Below are 21,375 nucleotides of genomic sequence, written 5' to 3'. Positions count from 1 at the left end.
AAATAGAAAAATAATAACACAAGGAATAAAAACAAAATGAATAACGATAACTTGGCTATATACACGGGGTACCAGTACCAAGTCGATGTGCAGGGGTATGAGGTAGTTGAGGTACATACAGTATGTGTATATATAATGTAGGTAGGGATAAAGTGACTAGGCAACGGGATAGATAATAAACAGTAACAGCAGCATATGTGATGAGTCAAAAGAGATTAGTGCAAAAAGGGTCAATGCAGATATTCCTGGTAGATATTGGTTAACTATTTAACTACCTACACTGAATAAAAATATAAGGAATGTCCACCAGAGCTGTTGCCAGATCATTTCATGTTAATTTCTCTACCATAAGCCGCCTTCAAAGTCGTTTTAGAGAGTTTGGCAGTACGTCCAACTGGCCTCACAACTGCAGACCACATGTATGGCGTTGTGTGGGCGAGTGGTTTGAGAACAGAGTTCCCATGGTGGTGGTGGAGTTATGGTATGAGCAGGCATAAGCTATCGACAAAGAACGCAATTGCATTTTATCGATGACAATTTGAATGCACAAAAATATAATGAAGAGATCCTGAGGCCCATTTCTTTTTTTAAAGGTATCCGTGACCAACAGATATATGTCTGAATTCCCAGTCATTTGAAATCCATAGATTAGGGCCTAATTAGTTTGACTTAAATTGACTGATTTCCTTCAAATGAACTCAGTAAAATCAATGAAATTGTTGCATTTATATTTTTGTTAAGTATATTTAGCAGTCTTAATACTTGGGGTAGAAGCTGTTCAGGGTCCTGTTGGTTCCAGACTTCGTGCATTGGTACCGCTTGCTGTGCCTGCTAGCAAATACCATAGTCTTCTAGTCATTGTGCTAACGCTAGTTGACATTGGCTCGCGAAACTAATTTCCTTCATACTGGATGCAGAGGCATAAACATGGTATCCATGAGTTCATCTAACTCCCGAAGTATACCAATCCCCCATTTCTGCCAACTATATTGACACTCGGTGCTGCTAAAATAACGTCCTTTGAAACTGTTACAATCGGACAAAATATGAGTTTTGTTGCTTCAATGTTTACAAAGTGGCAAAACTCTAAAGTGTTGGTTTGGAATTATACTGTTATTGGTAGGCTGAATGAAAGGATGTAGGCCTAGGCTATTTTAGGAAAAACTGAGTATTGGGTCAATTTCCTCTTTAGGCTACTCACGGATAATTAGAGGTGGAACCACAATCAATCGATCTAGATATCGATTTGTTTTGATGTGCAGAAATGTGAACAAGTCTAACCTACATAATTAGGTAAGTTAGTATTTTTTTTAAGTAGCCTCTCTACTATAGGTAAAGCATAACATACACTTGATTGAATATATATGATAATATAATGAGATACTCCTACAGTTTATAGTAACTAGATGGATGTAGAGTAAAGACAATTGTTGGACTTTCCATCTTGATTTACCAATTCATCTGTTGCAAAGAACCCTTCAACAAATGCTTGCCTTTATCACCATATAGGCCAATGCTAATACTGCACTGCAGTTACTGAGTCAGTTGCCTATTGGCATTATGTCACTTAGGCTGCGTTTACAGAGGCAGCCTAATTCTGATCTTTTGCCACTAATTGGTCTTATGACAAATCAGATAAGCTCTTTTGGCAAGAATTGGGCAACATTTCAGAATTGGGATGCCTGTGTAAAGGCAGCCTTAGAGGACAAAAAGTTGGGAAATTACCATATATATACACTCCCACACACTACCGTTCAAAAGTTTGGGGTCACTTAGAAATGTCCTTGTTTTTGAAAGAAAAGCAAAAAAAAAAAAAATCCCTTTAAAGTAACATCAAATTGTTCAGAAATACAGTGTAGACATTGTAACTGTTGTAAATGACTATTGTAGCTGGAAAAGGCAGATTTTTAATGGAATATCTACATAGGCGTACAGAGGCCCATTATCAGCAACCCTCACTCCTGTGTTCCAATGGCACGTTGTGTTAGCTAATCCAAGTTTATAATTTTAAAAGACTAATTGATCATTAGAAACCCCTTTTGCAATTATGTTAGCACAGCTGAAAACTGTTGTTCTGATTAAAGAAGCAATAAAACTGGCCTTCTTTAGACTAGTTGAGTATGAAGGCTATTCCATGCGAGAAATTGCCATGAAACTGAAGATCTCGTACAACGCTGTGTACTACTCCCTTCACAGAACAGTGCAAACTGGCTCTAACCAGAATAGAAAGAGGAGTGGGAGGCCCCGGTGCACAACTGAGCAAGAGGACAAGAACATTAGAGTGTCTAGTTTGAGAAACAGACGCCTCACAAGTCCTCAACTGTCAGCTTCATTAAATAGTACCCGCAAAACATCAGTCTCAACGTCAACAGTGAAGAGGCGACTCCGGGATGCTGGCCTTCTAGGCAGAGTTGCAAAGAAAAAGCCATATCACTGTCTAGTTTCTGTGTTGTTTTTTTTTCCCATCTTAATCTTTTCTTTTAGTTGGCCAGTCTGAGATATGGCTTTTTCTTTGCAACTCTGTCTATGTCCTGGGAAATTTTCTTCACACTTACAACCTCATGCTAATCGGTGGACGGGACACTAATCCCAAATAAGTTTTAATAAGCTTCTTTATATGCCACACCTGTCAGGTGGATGGATTATCTTGGCAAAGGATACATGCTCACTAAAAGGAATTGAAACAAATTTGTGCACAACATTTTAGAGAAATAAGTTTTTTGTGCGTGTGGAAAATGTCTGGCATCTTTTATTTCAGCACTTTACAGCGTTTTACATTTCTATTTAGTGTAGTAATCATAAGGAATTCAAGGAGTGCTCTGCTCCGCTTCTAGTATGGCAATTATGTTGTACCAGCCACAGAGAGATGTACAGGCTGCTCTGTTCACAAGTAGGCACTTTCACGCTGTAAGGTACATTGTAAGTGCACTGAGTTTAGGTCTCAGCCATTTGGAAAATGCCTGTTTGTTCTGAAGTAGGCTACATTTAGAATTTTGGCAGTTTTCTCCTAAAGTTTAAGACGAAGTACTTGGCAAAAAAAATCTGTTATTCTGAGATCTTGTATTATTAATGAGACATAGAACTACGAGTGTAAAGGGTTATGTGCTCCCGATCCTGTAGGCAACCTATTGTTGTGCCCACACAGCCAGTGATGAGTAGAGTTAGTTGGGCATGATGTCTCACGGAAGCACACAGGTTTTCCAGATGGGTGAGGCTACAGTATGTGCTCTTAGGAACGAAAGTTAAACTCAAAGACATTGTTCTTCCTGTGTGTTCTGTAAATGGACCGACGTAGTGATGGACAAACGTTGAATATATACACACCAGCAGACACGCATATGATGAAACCGACAGACCCCATGTTATGGATATGCCAATATAATCATCTTTGGCTTGGTTTGAAGTTGAGACAGTGTTCCACAGAGAGAGTGTGAGACAGTAGTGGAGAAGATGGATATTTGCACGGCCAATTGCGCCTGAGACTGAACCAGAGGTAATCTGAGACCTCCACAGCACTGAGGAAACTCGGAGGGGGAAATTGGCCGGATCTGGTGCGCGCGCGTGTTAGCAGGAAGAATGTTATGGAGCTGCTGCTGGCCCACTTTCTCTGCTGTTGGCAGCAAAAACACAGAACACTCAAGCCTTAGTTAGGGGTGCAGTCAGAAAGTCAGGCCATTGATAGAACCCCAGCATCTCTCTCTCTCTCTCACACACACGCACGCACGCACGCACGCACACGCTCCAGCTCCAGCGCCAGCTGGTCTGTTCATTGTTATAAGCTAGCTGCTCTCACGTCTCAATCATATGTCAAAATATAATCAATGTATTTGTCACATGCTTCTGTAAACAACAGGTGTACGCTGTCAGTGAAATACTTACTTACGGGTCCTTTTCCAACAATGTAGAGTTAAAGATGAACAAAAAAGAGAAATAATAGCACGAGGAATAAATACACACTGAAAAAACGAGTAAAAATGGCTATTTACAGGGAGTACCAGTACTGAGCCGATGTGCAGGGGTACGAGGTAATTGAGGAATATATGTACATTGTAACGTGTGTGCTGGGAATCGGGAGTGAATATATTTAATGAATGAAAAAAACATAATGCAAAACAAGAAACACGAACAACGCACAGACATGAAATTGAAACAGAAGCAATAATGCCTGGGGAAGGAACCAAGGGGAGTGACAAATATGGTAGGTGATGGAATCCAGGTGAGTGTCATTATGCGCTGATGCGCGTAACGATGGTGACAGGTGTGCGACATAAACAGCCTGGTGACCTAGAGGCCAGAGAGGGAGCACACATGACAGTACCCCCTCCCCGATGTGTGGCTCCAGCCGCAGGATGCTGACCAAAATGACGATCCTGGGGATCAGGAGCGGATCGGTCACATTTCTGAGGCGCAGGAACATGTCGATCCGGCTGAGGAGCGGGAGCATGGCGACCTAGAGCGCCAGAGAGAGAGTACCCCCTCCCCGGCACGCGGCTCCAGCCGCAGGACGCCATCCAAAGGGACAATCCCTGGGATCAGGAGCGGACCGGTTGCCTCTGCTGAGGCGCAGAAACCTGACGAACTGGCTGAAGCGTGAGAGCCCGACGATCCGGCCGAAAACTCCACGGTTGCTTCGGCCTAGGCACAGGAACCTGTACACCCAGCCGAAGCATGGGAGCCCGTCGAGCCAGCCGAGGCATGGAAGTCCGACAAACCGACTGAGGCCTCCCAGGTAGCTCCGGTTCAGACACCCGGACCCGACATCACCTCCGACACAAAAATAAATAACTCCCTGATGCTTCCATTAGGTGAGGTGTTATTCTGTAACGTGGGCGCTGGGAGTCAGGAAGCAAGTTCAGGGAGTGAATACGTTTAATGAATGAACGAAACATAATACAAAACAAGAAACACGAACAATGCACAGACATGAAACAGAAACAATAACGCCTGGGGAAGGAGGTGTGCGCCATAACGAGCAGCTTGGTGACCTAGAGGTCAGAGAGGGAGCACACGTGACATACATATAGGTAGGGCTGACTAGGCAATCGATGTACATACAGTGCCTTCAGAATGCATTCATACCCCTTGACTTATTCCAAATTTTTTTGTTACTACCTGAATTCAAATGGATTAAATTAATTTTATCACCCATTTCCACTCAATACCCCATAATAACAAAAATGAAAACATGGTTTTAGACATTTATTGAAAATGAAATAGAGAAATATCTCATTTACATACAGTACCAGTCAAAAGTTTGGACACACCTACTTATTCAAGTTTTTTTTAGATTCTTCTACTATTTTCTACATTGTAGAATAATAGTGAAGACATAAACAATGAAATAACACATATGGAGTCATGTAGTTACCAAAAAAGTGTTAAACAAATTATTTTAGATTCTATATTTTAGATTCCCACATATGCTGAGCAGTTGTTGGCTGCTTTTCCTTTACTCTGCGGACCAACTCATTCCAAACCATCTCAATTGAGTTGAGGTCGGGTGATTGTGGAGGCCAGGTCATCTGATGCAGCACCATCATTTTCCTTCTTGGTCAAATAGCCCTTACACAGGCTGGTGTGTTGGGTCATTGTCCTGTTGAAAAACAAATGATAGCCCCACCAAGCGCAAACCAGATGGGATGGCGTATCACTGCAGAATGCTGTGGTAGCCAGGCTGGTTATGTCTGCCTTGAATTCTAAATAAATCACTGACCGTGTCACCAACAAAGCACCATCACACCTCCTCCTCCATGCTTCATGGTGGGAACCACACATGCGGAGATCATCCGTTCACCTACTCTGCGTCTCACAGAGACTCTTCTTATTATTGGTGTACTTTAGTGGTGGTTTCTTTGCAGAAATTCGACCATGAAGGCCTGATTCATGCAGTCTCCTCTGAACAGTTTATGTTGAGATATGTCTGTTACTTGAACTCTTAGAAGCATTTATTTGGGCTGCAATCTGAGGTGCAGTTAACTCTAATTAAACGTATCCTCTGGAGCAGAGATAATTCTAGGTCTTCCTTCCCAGTGGCGGTCCTCATGAAAGCCAGTTTCATCATATCGCTTGATGGTTTTTGCGACTGCATTTGGAAGAAAGTAACTGAAATTTTCTGGATTTACTGACCTTCATGTCTTAAAGTAATGGTGGACTGTCATTTCTCTTTGCTTATTTTAGCTGTTCTTGACATACAGTTGAAGTCAGAAGTTTACAAACACTTAGGTTGGAGTCATTAAAACTAGTTTTTCAACCACTACACACATTTCTTGTTAACAAACTATAGTTTTGGCAAGTCGGTTAGGACATCTAGCTTGTGCATGACACAAGTACATTTTCCAACAATTGTTTACAGACATATTATTTCACTTATAATTCACTGTATCACAATTCCAGTGGGTCAGAAGTTTACATACACTAAGTTGACTGTGCCTTTAAACAGCTTGGAAAATTCCAGAAAACTATGTCATGGCCTCTGATAGGCATATTGACATAATTTGAGTCACTTAGAGGTCTATCTGTGGATGTATTTCAAGGCCTACCTTCAAACTCAGTGCCTATTTGCTTGACATCATGGGAAAATCAAAAGAAATCAGCCAAGACCTCAGAAAAAGTGTAGACCTCCACAATTCTGGTTCATCCTTGGGAGCAATTTCCAAACGCCTGAAGGTACCATGTTCATCTGTACAAACAATAGTACGCTAGTATAAACAACATGGGACCGCGCAGGTGTCATACCGCTCAGGAAGGAGACGCATTCTGTCTCCTAGAGATGAACGTACTTTGGTGGGAAAAGTGCAAATCAATCCCAAAACAACAGCAAAGGACCTTTTGAAGACGCTGGAGGAAACGTGTACAAAAGTATCTATATCCACAGTAAAACAAGTCCTATATCGACATAACCTGAAAGGCCACTCAGCAAAACCGCCATAAAAAAGCCAGACTACGGTTTGCAACTGCACATGAGGACAAAGATCGTACTTTTTGGAGAAATGTCCTCTGGTCTGATGAAACAAAAATAGCACTGTTTGGCCATAATGACCATCGTTATGCTTGGAGGAAAAAGGGGGCCACTTGCAAGCCGATGAACACCATCCTAACCGTGAAGCACGGGTGTAGCAGCATCATGTTGTGGGGGTGCCTTGCTGCAGGAGGGACTGGTGCACTTCACAAAATAGATGGCATCATGAAAAAGGAAAATTATGTGGATATGTTGAAGCAACATCTCAAGACATCAGTCGGGAATTTAAAGCTTGGTCTTAAATGGGTCTTCCAAGTGGACAATGACCCCAAGCATACTTACAAAGTTGTGGCAAAATGGCTTAAGGACAAGAAAGTCAAGGTATTGGAGTGGCCATCACAATGCCCTGACCTCAATCCTATAGAAAATTTGTGGGCAGAACTGAAAAAGCGTGTGCGACCAAGGAGGCCTACAAACCTGACTCTGTTACACCAGCTCTGTCAGGAGGAATGTACAAAATTCACCCAAATTATTGTGGGAAGCTTGTGGAAGGCTACCCAAAACATTTGACCCAAGTTAAACAATTTAAAGGCAATGCTACCAAATACTAATTGAGTGTATGTAAACGTCTGACCCACTGGGAATGTGATGAAAGAAATAAAAGCTGAAATAAATCATTCTCTCCACTATTATTCTGACATTTCACGTTCTTAAAATAAAGTGGTGATCCTAACTGATCTAAGACAGGGAATTTTTACTAGGATTAAATGTCAGGAATTGTGAAAAACTGAGTTTAAATGTATTTGGTTAAGGTGTATGTAAACTTCCGACTTCAACTGTAATATGGACTTGGTCTTTTACCAAATAGGGCTATCTTCTGTATACCAACCTTACCTTGTCACAACACAACTGATTGGCTCAACCGCATTAAATTCCACAAATTAACTTTTAACAATGCACACCTGTTAATTGAAATGCATTCCAGGTGACTACCTCATGAAGCTGGTTGAGAGAATTCCAAGAGTATGCAAAGCTGTCATCAAGGCAAAGGGTGGCTACTTTGAAGAATCTCAAATATAAAATATTTTTTTAATTGTTTAGCACTTTTTTGGTTACTACATGATTCCATATGTGTTATTTCATAGTTTTGATGTCTTCACTATTATTCTACACCGTAGAAAAAAAAAGAAAACCCCTTGAATGAGTAGGTGTGTCCAAACTTTTGACTGGTGCTGTTACATATTCACACTCCTGAGTCAATACTTTGTAAAAGCACCTTTGGCAGAGATTACAGCTGTAAGTTTCTGTGTAAGTCTCAAAAGTGTTTTTCCACACCTGGATTTTGCAACATAACATATTATTATTTTCTAAATTCTTCAAGCTTTTTCAAATTGGTTATTAATTATTGCTGGACAACCATTTTCAGGTCTTGCCATAGATTTTCAAGTAGATTTAAGTCAAAACTATAACTCAGCCACTCAGGAGCATTCACTGTCTTCTTGGTAAGCAACTCCTGTGTAAAATTGGCTTTGTGTTTTAGGTTATTGTCCTGCTGAAAGGTGAATTCATGTCCTAGTGTCTGGTGGAAAGCATACTGAACCAGGTTTACCTCTAGGAATTAGACTTTTCTTAGCTCCATTCCATGTATTTTGTATCCCGAAAAACTCAACAGTCCTTACCGATTACAGGCATACCCATAACATGATGCAGCCACCCCTATGCTTGAAAATATGGAGAGTGGTGCTCAGTAATTTGTTGCATTGGATTTGCCCCAAACACAATCCTTTGTTTTCATGACACATTTTTTTGTAGTATTTAGTGCCTTGTTGCAAACAGGATGCATGTTTTGGAATACAGGCTTCCTTCTTTTCACTCTGTCATTTAGGTTAGTATTGTGGAGTAACTACAATGTTGTTGATCCTTCCTCAGTTTTCTCCTTTCACAGCTATTCAACTCTGTAACTGTTTTAAAGTCATGGTGAAATCCCTGAGTGGTTTCTTTCCTCTCCGGCAACTGAGTTAGGAAGAACGCCTGTATCTTTGTAGTGACTGGGTGAATTGATACATCATCCAAAGTGTAATTAATAACTTCACCATGCTCAAAGGGATATTCAATGTCTGCTTTTTAAAATTTTTACTCATCTACCAATAGGTGCCTTTCTTTGCGAGGCATTGGGAAACCTCCCTGGTCTTTGTGGTTGAATTGGTGTTTGAAATGTACTGCTCAACTGAGGGACCTTACAGAGCTGAATTTGTGGGGTACAGAGATGAGGTAGTCATTAAACACTATTATTGGAACTTTTTATGTGACTTAAGCAAATTTTTACTCCTGAATGTATTTAGGATTGCCATAACAAAGGGCTTGAATACCTATTGACTCAACATTGTGTGTAGACCAGTGACTCGCTACTCCATTTCCTTTAGTCCACGATCAGCTCCTTTGTCTTGCTGATGTTGAGGGAGAGGTTGTTGTCCTGGCACCACACTGCCAGGTCTCTGAACTCCTCCCTATAGGCTGCCACATCATCATTGGTGATCAGTCCTACCACCGGTGTGTCATCAGCAAACTTGATGATGGTGTTGGAGTCATGCACGACCACACAGTGTTAGGTGAACAGGCAGTACTGGAGCGAACTAAGCACACACCCCGGAGGGGCCCCCTTGTTGATGGTTAGTGTGACGGATGTGTTGTTGCCTACCCTCACCGCCTGGGGTTGCCCTTCAGGAAGTCCAGGATCCAGTTGCAGAGGGAGGTGTTCAGTCATGGGGTCCTGAACTTGGTGATGAGCTTGGAGGGGAATATGGTGTTGAATGCTGAGCTGTAGTCAATGAACAGCATTCTTACATAGGTTTTCCTTTTGTCCAGGTGGGTGAGGGCAGTGTGGAGTGCAATAGAGATTGTGTCATCTGTGGATCTGTTGCGGCGGTATGCGAATTGGAGTGTGTCCAGGGAGTCTGGGATGATGGTGTTGATGTGAGCCATGACCAGTCTTTCAAAGTATTTCTTGGCTATAGATGTGAGTGCTACAGGGTGATAGTCATTTAGGCAGGTTACCTTGCCGTTCTTGGGCACGGGGACTATGGTGGTCTGCTTGAAAGAAGTTGGTATTACAGGCCGGGTCAGTGAAGACACTTGCCAGCTGGTTAGCACATGCTCTGAGTACACGTCCTCATATTCCGTCTGCAAATGGTAACCTGTAACCTTTTTAATGCATTGGGCTAAATCAGGGTCACACAGAGTGTTTCTTGGTACTCTGAAACAAATCTGCATTGAAACAAAAGTATACACCTCACACACATGGTTATGGGCTTAAAAAAATAAGAAACTTGTACCGTGTCAGATATAGAGTTGAAGTGTATTCCGTTTTCAGTTTGCATCCCAATATTACACGTTATATACGTCACAGAGGACTGAAATATAACATAACCGTTTGACATAGAAACACTGGATTTTTAGAGTGTTTTTGAACTAATGTTTATTAATTATGAAAAATGCCTGGTAGGCTCGCGACGCTGGGCAGCCTGCAGCTGGGTTTCCCTTTGTAATCCGTGATAGTTTGCAAGCCCTGCCACATCCGTCGAGCGTCAGAGGCGGCCTAGTAGGATTCTAATCTTAGTCCTGTATTGACGCTCTGCCTGATGTCTTGTCGTAGCAGGATTTCTTATAAGCATCGGGATTAGTGTCCTGCTCCTTGCAACCGGTAGCCCTTGCCGTTAGCTCAGTGTGGATGTTGCCTGTAATCATTTTTTATTTCACCTTTATTTAACCAGGTAAGCTAGTTGAGAACAAGTTCTCATTTACAACTGCGACCTGGCCAAGATAAAGCAAAGCAGTGCGACAGAAACAACAACACGTGGAATAAACAACCGTACAGTCAATAACCCAATAGAAAAAAAAGAAAATCTAAATACAGTGTGTGCAAATGGCATGATGTAAGGCAATAAATAGGCCATAGTCTCAAAGTAATTACAATTTAGCAGATTAACACTGGCGTGATAGATGAGCAGATGATGATGAGCAGACGATGGTGTGTAAGTAGTGATACTGGTGTGCAAATGAGCAGCAAAGTAAATAACAACAATATGGGGATGAGGTAGGTAGATTGGGTGGGCTATTTACAAATGGAATATGTACAGCTGCAGCGATCGGTTAGCTGCTCAGATAGCTGATGTTTAAAGTTAGTGAGGGAAATGTAAGTCTCCAGCTTCAGCGATTTTTGCAATTCGTTCCAGTCACTGGCAGCAGAGAACTGGAAGGAAAGGCGGCTAAAGGGGGTGTTGGCTTTGGGGATGACCAGTGAGATATGCCTGCTGTAGCGCGTGCTACGGGTGGGTGTTGTTATCATGACCATTGAGCTGAGATAAGGCGGAGCTTTACCTAGCAAAGACTTATAGATGACCTGGAGCCAGTGGGTCTGGCGACGAATATGTAGCGAGGGCCAGCCGACTAGAGCATACAGGTCGCAGTGGTGGGTGGTATAAGGCGCTTTGGTAACAAAACGGACGGTACTGTGATAGACTACATCCAATTTGCTGAGTAGAGTTTTGGAAGCTATTTTGTAGATGACATCGCCGACGTCGGGGATTGGTAGGGTAGTCAGTTTTACACGGGTAAGTTTGGCAGCGTGAGTGAAGGAGCCTTTGTTGCGAAGTAGAAAGCCGATTCTAGATTTGATTTTGGATTGGAGATGTTTGATATGAGTCTAGAAGGAGAGTTTACATTCTAGCCAGACACCTAGGTATTTGTAGTTATCCACGTATTCTAGGTCAGAACCATCCAGAGTAGTGATGCTAGTCGGGCGGGCGGGTGCGGGCAGCGAACGGTTGAAAAGCATGCATTTGGTTTTACTAGCGTTTTAAGAGCAGTTGGAGGCGACGGAAGGAGTGTTGTATGGCATTGAAGCTCGTTTGGAGGTTAGTTAACACAGTGTCCAAAGAAGGGCCAGATTTATACAGAATGGTGTCGTCTGCGTTGAGGTGGATCAGGGAATCGCCCACAGCAAGAGCGACATCGTTGATATATACAGAGAAAAGAGTTGGCCCGAGAATTGAACCATGTGGTACCCCCATAGAGACTGCCAGAGGTCCGGACAACAGGCCCTCCGATTTGACACACTGAACTATGTCTGCAAAGTAGTTGTTGAACCAGGCGAGGCAGTCATTTGAGAAACCAAGGCTATTGAGTCTGCCGATAAGAATACAGTGATTGACAGAGTCGAAAGCCTTGGCCAGGTCGATGAAGACGGCTGCACAGTACTGTCTTTTATCGATGGCGGTTATGATATTGTTTAGTACCTTGAGCGTGGCTGAGTTGCACCCATGACCAGCTCGGAAACCAGAATGCACAACGGAGAAGGTACGGTGGGATTCGAAATGGTCAGTGATCTGTTTATTAACTTGGATTTCAAAGACTTTAGAAAGGCAGGGCAGGATGGATATAGGTCTATAACAGTTTGGGTCTAGAGTGTCAGCCCCTTTGAAGAGGGGGATGACCGCGGCAGCTTTCCAATCTTTAGGGATCTCGGACGATACGAAAGATAGGTTGAACAGACTGGTAATAGGGGTTGCAACAATGGCGGCGGATAATTTTAGAAAGAGGTTCCAGATTGTCTAGCCCAGCTGATTTGTACGGGTCTAGGTTTTGCAGCTCTTTCAGAACATCTGCGATCTGGATTTGGGTGAAGGAGAAGCTGGGGAGGCTTGGGAAAGTAGCTTAGGGGGGTGCGGAGCTGTTGACCGGGGTTGGGGTTGCCAAGAGGAAAGCATGGCCAGCTGTAGAGAAATGCTTATTGAAATTTTCGATTATCATGGATTTATCAGTGGTGACCGTGTTACCTAGCCTCAGGAGGTGGAGGTGCTCTTGTTCTCCATGGACTTTACAGTGTCCCAAAACGTTTGGGATTTAGAGCTACAGGATGCAAATATCTGTTTGAAAAAGCTAGCCTTTGCTATCTGACTGTGTGTATTGGTTCCTGACTTCCCTGAACAGTTGCATATCGCGGGGACTATTCGATGCTATTGCAGTCTGCCACAGGTTGTTTTTGTGCTGGTCAAGGGCAGTCAGGTCTGGAGTGAACCAAGGGCTATATCTGTTCTTCGTTCTACATTTTTTAAAAGGGGCATGCTTATTTAAGATGGTGAGGAAATTACTTTTAAAGAATGACCAGGCATCCTCGACTGACGGGATGAGGTCAATATCCTTCCAGGATACCCGGCCCAGGTCGATTAGAAAGGCCTGCTCGCAGAAGTGTTTTAGGGAGCGTTTGACAGTTATGAGGGGTGGTCGTTTGAACGCGGACCCATAGCGGATGCAGGCAATGAAGCAGTGATCGCTGAGATCCTGAGTGAAAACAGCAGAGGTGTATTTGGAGGGCAAGTTGGTCAGGATAATATCTACGGATTTAGGGTTGTACCTGGTGGTTTCCTTGATAATTTGTGTGAGATTGAGGGCATCTAGCTTAGATTGTAGGACTGCTGGGGTGTTGAGCATATCCCAGTTTAGGTCACCTAACAGAACGAACTCTGAAGATAAATGGGGGGCAATCAATTCACATATGGTGTCCAGGGCACAGCTGGGAGCTGAGGGGGTTCTATAACAGGCGGAAACAGTGAGAGACTTATTTCTGGAGAGATTCATTTTTAAAATTAGAATCTCGAACTGTTTGGGCATAGACCTGGAAAGTATGACAGAACTTTGCAAGCTATCTCTGCAGTAGATTGCAACTCCTCCCCCTTTGGCAGTTCTATCTTGACGGAAAATGTTGTAGTTGGGTATGGAAATCTCCAAATTTTTGGTGGCCTTCCTAAGCCAGGATTCAGACACGGCAAGGACATCAGGGTTGGCGGAATGTGCTAAAGTAGTGAGTAAAACAAACTTAGGGAGGAGGCTTCTGATGTTAACATGCATGAAACCAAGGCTTTTTCGATTACATAAGTCAATAAATTAGTGCCTGGGGACACGCAGGGCCTGGGTTAGCATCCACATCACCCGAGGAACAGAGGAGGAATAGGATGAGGGTACGGCTAAAGGCTAACAAAACTGGTCGTTTAGTGCGTTGGGGACAGAGAATAAAAGGAGCAGATTTCTGGGTGTGGTAGAATAGATTCAGGGAATAATGTGCAACAAGGGGTATGGTGGGGTGCGGGTACAGTGGAGGTAAGCCCAGGCACTGAGTGATGATAAGAGAGGTTGCATCTCTGGACACGCTGGTTATACTGGGTGAGGTCACCGCATGTGTGGGAGGTGGGACAAAGGAGGTATCTGAGGCATGTACAGTGGGACTAGGGGCTCCGCAGTAAACAAACAAAGATAACTATGCTAAACAACAGTATACAAGGCATATTGACATTTGAGTGAGACATAAAGCGAGGCATAAAGCAATCACAGGTGTTGATTGGGAGAACTAGCTAAGACAACAACGGGTAAGACAACAACAGCTAATCAGCTAAGACAACAACAACAGGTAAAATGGCGATGAATGGGCAGAGAGGGTCGGTTAACTAAACACAGGGCCTGAGTTCGGGGCTAGGGCCGACAGATAAACAAAGGTAAACAAAGTGGAGTACCGTGATAAATGAACAGTCCTGCAGGCATCAGCTATGTAGCCAAGTGATCATAAGGTCCAGTGTACAGCAATAGATGGAACAAGGCCAGTTGAAGGCACAGCAGATGGAATTACGTCTGCGGACCAGTCGTGGTGGTACGGCGGGGCGCCGTGTCGACGAAGGGACCGGGCCAGATGGCGAAAGAGGTATTGTAGTTGTGGTCATTTCGTTTGCTAGCCGGGAGATGCGCCTGGCTCCGGGCTAGCGTCGGGGCTGCGTCACTCAGTGGCAGCTAGCTAGCTGTGATGATCAATGGTCCAGGGTTTACGGCAGGAATCCGGCATTGTAGTGGAGAAAAACAGTCAGAGGCTGGCAGGTATTATCCAGGCTAAAAAACGGCTGGTGCCTGAGCAGAGGGTAAAGGCTGCTAGCAGTGACTAACAATGACTAAATAGCTAGTAGCTAATTAGCTGGCTAGCTTCTGATGAAAGTTTTGGCTATAAGGTCTAAATAAAATAGCGGATCCATGTCACATTGAGTGAGGCGGATTACCGGAAGGTATATTTAATTTAAAAATGGAGAAAGAGATTGAAAAATAAATTGGAATATATACAAAAAAGACGAAAAATACAAAAAGTAAAGGAGAGGACGACAAACCACGTCTGCACTGCTATGCCATCTTGGGGGGGAGGGGAGGGGGGGGGGGGGGAATAAAATGGCTTCTGGTTGGGGTATGTACTTAAGGTCAATGTGGGGGATGACGTTGTAGATGCACTTATTAATGAAGCCGGTATAAACCAGTATATACAAATGTATAGAATTTATTACACGAGACAAAATTCACAAATTCTACAGCAAGTGTAAAACTAACAATGACTCAATAATCCATGCCTTCTAGGAATGCTATAAAATCCAAAAGTTATGGGCAGAGTTAAAAAGTTGTCTGTCAGAAGTATTACAATGTAAATGTACTTTTAATCCACCTGTCTGCATATTTCAAGACATGGTTTATGAGGGTGCAGTGAGATGAGATACCCGATGGGTTGGACGATACTTTTCTCGTCAATCATCTTGAAAATACATCAAACTTGTAATCAACCAATCCTCCATCGAATGGAAAGGTCAAATTATTTTATTATCTAAATGTTATAAGTGCGTTGGTGACGTAGACAAACAAAATGGTGCAGGTTGAGGCCATGCAGGCGATGGAGATAGGTGGGTCTGGGCAGGGGTGACGTTGTGGATGTTTGTGTGTGTCTGTATGTTGTCATTTGTATGTGTATGTTTTGTATTATTCAAAAAATATATAATAAAATACAATCTTACAAAAAACATTTATGAAGCCGGTGACTGATGTCGTAAACTCCTCAATGTTAACAGATGAATCCCCGAACATATTCCAGTCTGTGGTAGCGAACCAGTCCTGTAGTTTTAACATCCACTTCATCTTACCACTTCTGTATTGAGCGCATCACTGGTACATCACTCCCCCCCCCAACCCCCCCCCCCCCCCTACTGATCCATCATTAAATGTCAACAGATGCAGCTGTCACCCTCTGAGTAATTACCCACATGCCCCTATGGTGGCGCACACACACACACACACACATGCATGGCAGCAGCATACTGTATATTTGTGGTTATTGTCTCTCATGGTTCACTATAACTCACTATGGATCTATTTCTCCTTTGTCTTCCATTCACACGCATGCGCACCTCACTCACTCACTCACTAAACACACGCACACACACACACACAGAGCCAGCTCCACGAATAAGCAACTGGAAAATAAATAAATGAACAGAATCAAAACCGAGAACGAAAGTGATCTATATTGTTCTGGAACAGAACTGTTATTTTAAAAGCATGGGAACTGGTTTAATAGTGTTCTTTTACATTCCGTGCATTTTTTTACAGACTCGCTCTATACAAAATTCTTGCAACCAATAGAATGGTATATATATGGGGGATACAACCTTCCCAGCTCTGCAGATTTTGCTGCGAAGTGACAGAGTCATTAGATCATTTATTTTGGTACTGTCCATATATACACTGCTCAAAAAAATAAAGGGAACACTTAAACAACACAATGTAACTCCAAGACAATCACACTTCTGTGAAATCAAACTGTCCACTTAGGAAGCAACACTGATTGACAATAAATTTCACATACTGTTGTGCAAATGGAATAGACAAAAGGTGGAAATTATAGACAATTAGCAAGACACCCCCCAAAACAGGAGTGATTCTGCAGGTGGTGACCACAGACCACTTCTCAGTTCCTATGCTTCCTGGCTGATGTTTTGGTCACTTTTGAATGCTGGCGGTGCTCTCACTCTAGTGGTAGCATGAGACGGAGTCTACAACCCACACAAGTGGCTCAGGTAGTGCAGTTCATCCAGGATGGCACATCAATGCGAACTGTGGCAAAAAGGTTTGCTGTGTCTGTCAGCGTAGTGTCCAGAGCATGCAGGCGCTACCAGGAGACAGGCCAGTACATCAGGAGACGTGGAGGAGGCCGTAGGAGGGCAACAACCCAGCAGCAGGACCGGTACCTCCGCCTTAGTGCAAGGAGGTGCACTGCCAGAGCCCTGCAAAATGACCTCCAGCAGGCCACAAATGTGCATGTGTCAGCATATGGTCTCACAAGGGGTCTGAGGATCTCATCTCGGTACCTAATGGCAGTCAGGCTACCTCTGGCGAGCACATGGAGGGCTGTGCGGCCCCACAAAGAAATGCCACCCCACACCATGACTGACCCATTGCCAAACCAGTCATGCTGGAGGATGTTGCAGGCAGCAGAACGTTCTCCACGGCGTTTCCAGACTCTGTCACGTCTGTCACGTGCTCATGTGCTCAGTGTGAACCTGCTTTCATCTGTGAAGAGCACAGGGCCCCAGTGGCGAATTTGCCAATCTTGGTGTTCTCTGGCAAATGCCAAACGTCCTGCACGGTGTTGGGCTGTAAGCACAACCCCCACCTGTGGACGTCGGGCCCTCATACCACCCTCATGGAGTCTGTTTCTGACCGTTTGAGCAGACACATGCACATTTGTGGCCTGCTGGAGGTCATATGGCCAGCAGCATACCACCCTGCATCCCACTGCTGGCTTGCTTCTGAAGCTAAGCAGGGTTGGTCCTGGTCGGTCCCTGGATGGGAGACCAGATGCTGCTGGAAGTGGTGTTGGAGGGCCAGTAGGAGGCACTCTTTCCTCTGGTCTAAAAAATATCCCAATGCCCCAGGGCAGTGATTGGGGACACTGCCCTGTGTGTAGGGTGCCGTCTTTCGGATGGGACGTTAAACGGGTGTCCTGACTCTCTGAGGTCATTAAAGATCCCATGGCACTTATCGTAAGAGTAGGGGTGTTAACCCCGGTGTCCTGGCTAAATTCCCAATCTGGCCCTCAAACCATCATGGTCACCTAATAATCCCCAGTTTACAATTGGCTCATTCATCCCCCTCCTCTCCCCTGTAACTATTCCCCAGGTCGTTGCTGCAAATGAGAACGTGTTCTCAGTCAACTTACCTGGTAAAATAACGGTAAAATAAAATAAAAATAAATTTTGCAGGGCGCTGGCAGTGCACCTCCTTGCACTAAGGCGGAGGTACCGGTCCTGCTGCTGGGTTGTTGCCCTCCTACGGCCTCCTCCACGTCTCCTGATGTACTGGCCTGTCTCCTGGTAGCGCCTGCATGCTCTGGACACTACGCTGACAGACACAGCAAACCTTTTTGCCACAGTTCGCATTGATGTGCCATCCTGGATGAATTGCACTACCTGAGCCACTTGTGTGGGTTGTAGACTCCGTCTCATGCTACCACTAGAGTGAGAACACCGCCAGCATTCAAAAGTGACCAAAACATCAGCCAGGAAGCATAGGAACTGAGAAGTGGTCTGTGGTCACCACCTGCAGAATCACTCCTTTATTGGGGGTGTCTTGCTAATTGCCTATAATTTCCACCTTTTGTCTATTCCATTTGCACAACAGCATGTGAAATTTATTGTCAATCAGTGTTGCTTCCTAAGTGGACAGTTTGATTTCACAGAAGTGTGATTGACTTGGAGTTACATTGTGTTGTTTAAGTGTTCCCTTTATTTCTTTGAGCAGTGTAGCTTGTTTTTGGTCACAGGTCCAAGTATGGCTGAAGAATTGCAACATTTACCTGGAGCTAACATTGCAGATAGCAATACAAGGTGATTTGAAAAGTCATAGTCAATCAATCAATAATATAATATTTTTAGCAAAAATGTTTACCTTTAATTTACAATCTGTAGAAACCATGAGAATTGAAAGGTTCAGAACCTTTGTGAACCATCACCGCACAGTTGAAAAATACATGAAATCCAATATGGATGGTTTTAAGAGATAGATGGGAGGGGTTGAATGTAGCTGAAGGGTGGGACCAATTACAAGAAGATAACAAATGTCAAATTTACTGTGTCCGTATATGGCAAATAGAAATCCAATATGGATGGTGTTAAGAAATAGATTGGAAAAGTTGAGGGTAAAGGAAGTACAGGAATAAAAACAAACAAAATATAACTATTGTAAAATAGATTGTGTCTGTAAAATGTATATAGTATGTATAGGCTGGAAGTAGAAGGCCAAGTGGTGTTGTTCATTAGTTTACTCCAATTAGGGGAGCGGCTGTAGGGTTAGTGGAAAATAATAAAGGAAAATATATTTTTTAAAGATTTTGGACACACCTACTCACTCCAGGGTTTTTGTTTATTTGTACTATTTTCTACAGTGTAGAATAATAGGGAAGACATCACAACTATGAAATAACACATATGGAATCATGTAGCAACCAAAAAAGTGTTAAACAAATCTAAATATATTTTATATTTGAGATTCTTCAAAGTAGCCGCCCTTTGCCTTGATGACAGCTTTGCACACTATTGGCATTCTCTCAACCAGCTCATGAGGTAGTCACCTGAAATGCATTTCAATTACCCAGTGTGCCTTGTTAATTTGTGAAATTTCTTTCCTTAATGCATTTGAGCCAATCAGTTGTGTTGTGACGAGGTAGGTTTTGGTATACAGAAGATAGCACTATTTGGTAAAAGACCAAGTTCATATTATGTCAAGAACGGCTCAAATAAGCAAATAGAAACATCATTACTTTAAGACATGAAGGTCAGTCAATCTGGAACATTTCAAGAACTAAGTTAAGTTCATTAGAGTTACCAGCCTCAAATTGCAGCCCAAATAAATTCTTCACAAAGTTCAAGTAACAGACATATCTCAACATCAACTGTTCAGAGGAGACCGCGTTAAATCTGGCCTTCATGGTCGAATTGCTGCAAATAAACCACTACTTAAAGGACACCAATAATAAGAATAGTCTTGCTTGGGCCAAGAAACACAAGCAATGGACATTAGACTGTTGGAAATCTGTCCTTTGGTATGATGAGTCCAGATTTGAGATTTTTCGTTTCAACCGCCATGTCTTTGTGAGACGCAGAGTAGGTGAACGGATGATCTCCGCATGTGTGGTTCACACCGTGAAGCATGGAGGAGGTGGTGTGGTGGTGCTTTGCTGGTGACACTCAGTGATTTATTTAGAATTTAGAATCCAATGCACACTTAACCAGCATGGCTACCACAGAATTCTGCAGCGATATGCCATCCCATATGGTTTGCGCTTAGTGGGACTATCATTTGTTTTTCAACAGGACAATGACCCAACACACCTCCAGGCTGTGTAAGGGCTATCTGATCAAGAAGGAGAGTGATGGAGTGCTGCCTTAGATGACCTGGCCTCCACAATCACCCAACCTCAACACAATTGAGATGGATTGGGATGAGTTGGACCACAGAGTGAAGGAAAAGCAGCCAACAAGTGCTCCGCATTTGTGGGAACTCATTCAAGACTGTTGGAAAAGCATTCCAGGTGAAGCTGGTTGAGAGAATGCCAAGAGTGTGCAAAGCTGTCAAGGAAAAGGGTGGCCACTTTGAAGAATATAAAGTATATTTGTTTAACACTTTTTTTGTTTACTACATGATTCCATATGTTATTTCATAGTTTTGATGTCTTCACTATTATTCTACAATGTAGAAAATAATTAAATATAAAGAAAAACCCTTGAATGAGTAGGTTTGTCCAAACTTTTGAGTGGTACTGTATGTCATAACAACAAAATGCCCAGCTCTTCAAGCCAAGCATCCTCATCCAGCCTCTCTCGCGCTCTCCCAACTCGTAAAATTTCAGTCCGATCTCGCGCCCTACACTCGTCTGTCCAATGGATGTAAATAGCTTGCCCGCAATATAGCAAGCTTCTCTATCCGCACTGATTGGTGAAGTAATTTAATGTTAAGCTAACTATAAAAAAATAAATGATATCAAAGTTTTAAAAACGGAACAGAAAGGAACAATATAAACGTAACTTTTTACGAACTGGTTCAGAACATTATTTTGCTGGTTAGAACAGTGGAACGGAACAAAAAATGGTTCTGTTCAGAATGAAACGATTGGAAAATGATTTCAGTTCCAACCCCTGCTGCTAATACCTTGTAACGACCCACTTCTGACACCAATGTAATGAAACAGGCAGGGAGCAGGTCTCGAACCCTCGACCTCCTAGCCCGAGGTCCGGCGCGCTATCGACTGTGCCGCAAAAGCATGCTCGAGCGGCAGAGTCGATTTCCGCGCTTATAAACCCAGGGTCGTTACACTATTCACGAATTGGGGGTGGGACATTGTGGTGAATTGGTAAACAACTGACAGCTGTTTACCTTTTTTAGCTAGCTAATGTTATGTGTTACACCGCATTCAACAGATTAGCCAGCTGGCGAGGCTATGGTTTATTCTGGAGCTGGATTTGTCATAAGTATTTAAGGAAAATTTTGCCGCAGATGGATAGGGGAAA

The 21,375-nt window shown here is 43.2% G+C and overlaps 1 protein-coding gene across 1 annotated transcript in view; it reads left to right on the top strand.

Moving 5' to 3' along the window:
* Positions 1 to 21,375, top strand: part of LOC129865833 (serine/threonine-protein phosphatase PP1-beta catalytic subunit-like) — a 40,660-nt gene that overhangs the window by 1,057 nt on the left and 18,228 nt on the right. The window lies entirely within an intron of this gene.

This window comes from Salvelinus fontinalis, chromosome 11, assembly GCF_029448725.1.
Source record: "Salvelinus fontinalis isolate EN_2023a chromosome 11, ASM2944872v1, whole genome shotgun sequence".
In the NCBI taxonomy this organism is placed as follows: Eukaryota; Metazoa; Chordata; class Actinopteri; order Salmoniformes; family Salmonidae; genus Salvelinus; species Salvelinus fontinalis.
This window is presented reverse-complemented; position numbering and strand designations above follow the sequence as displayed.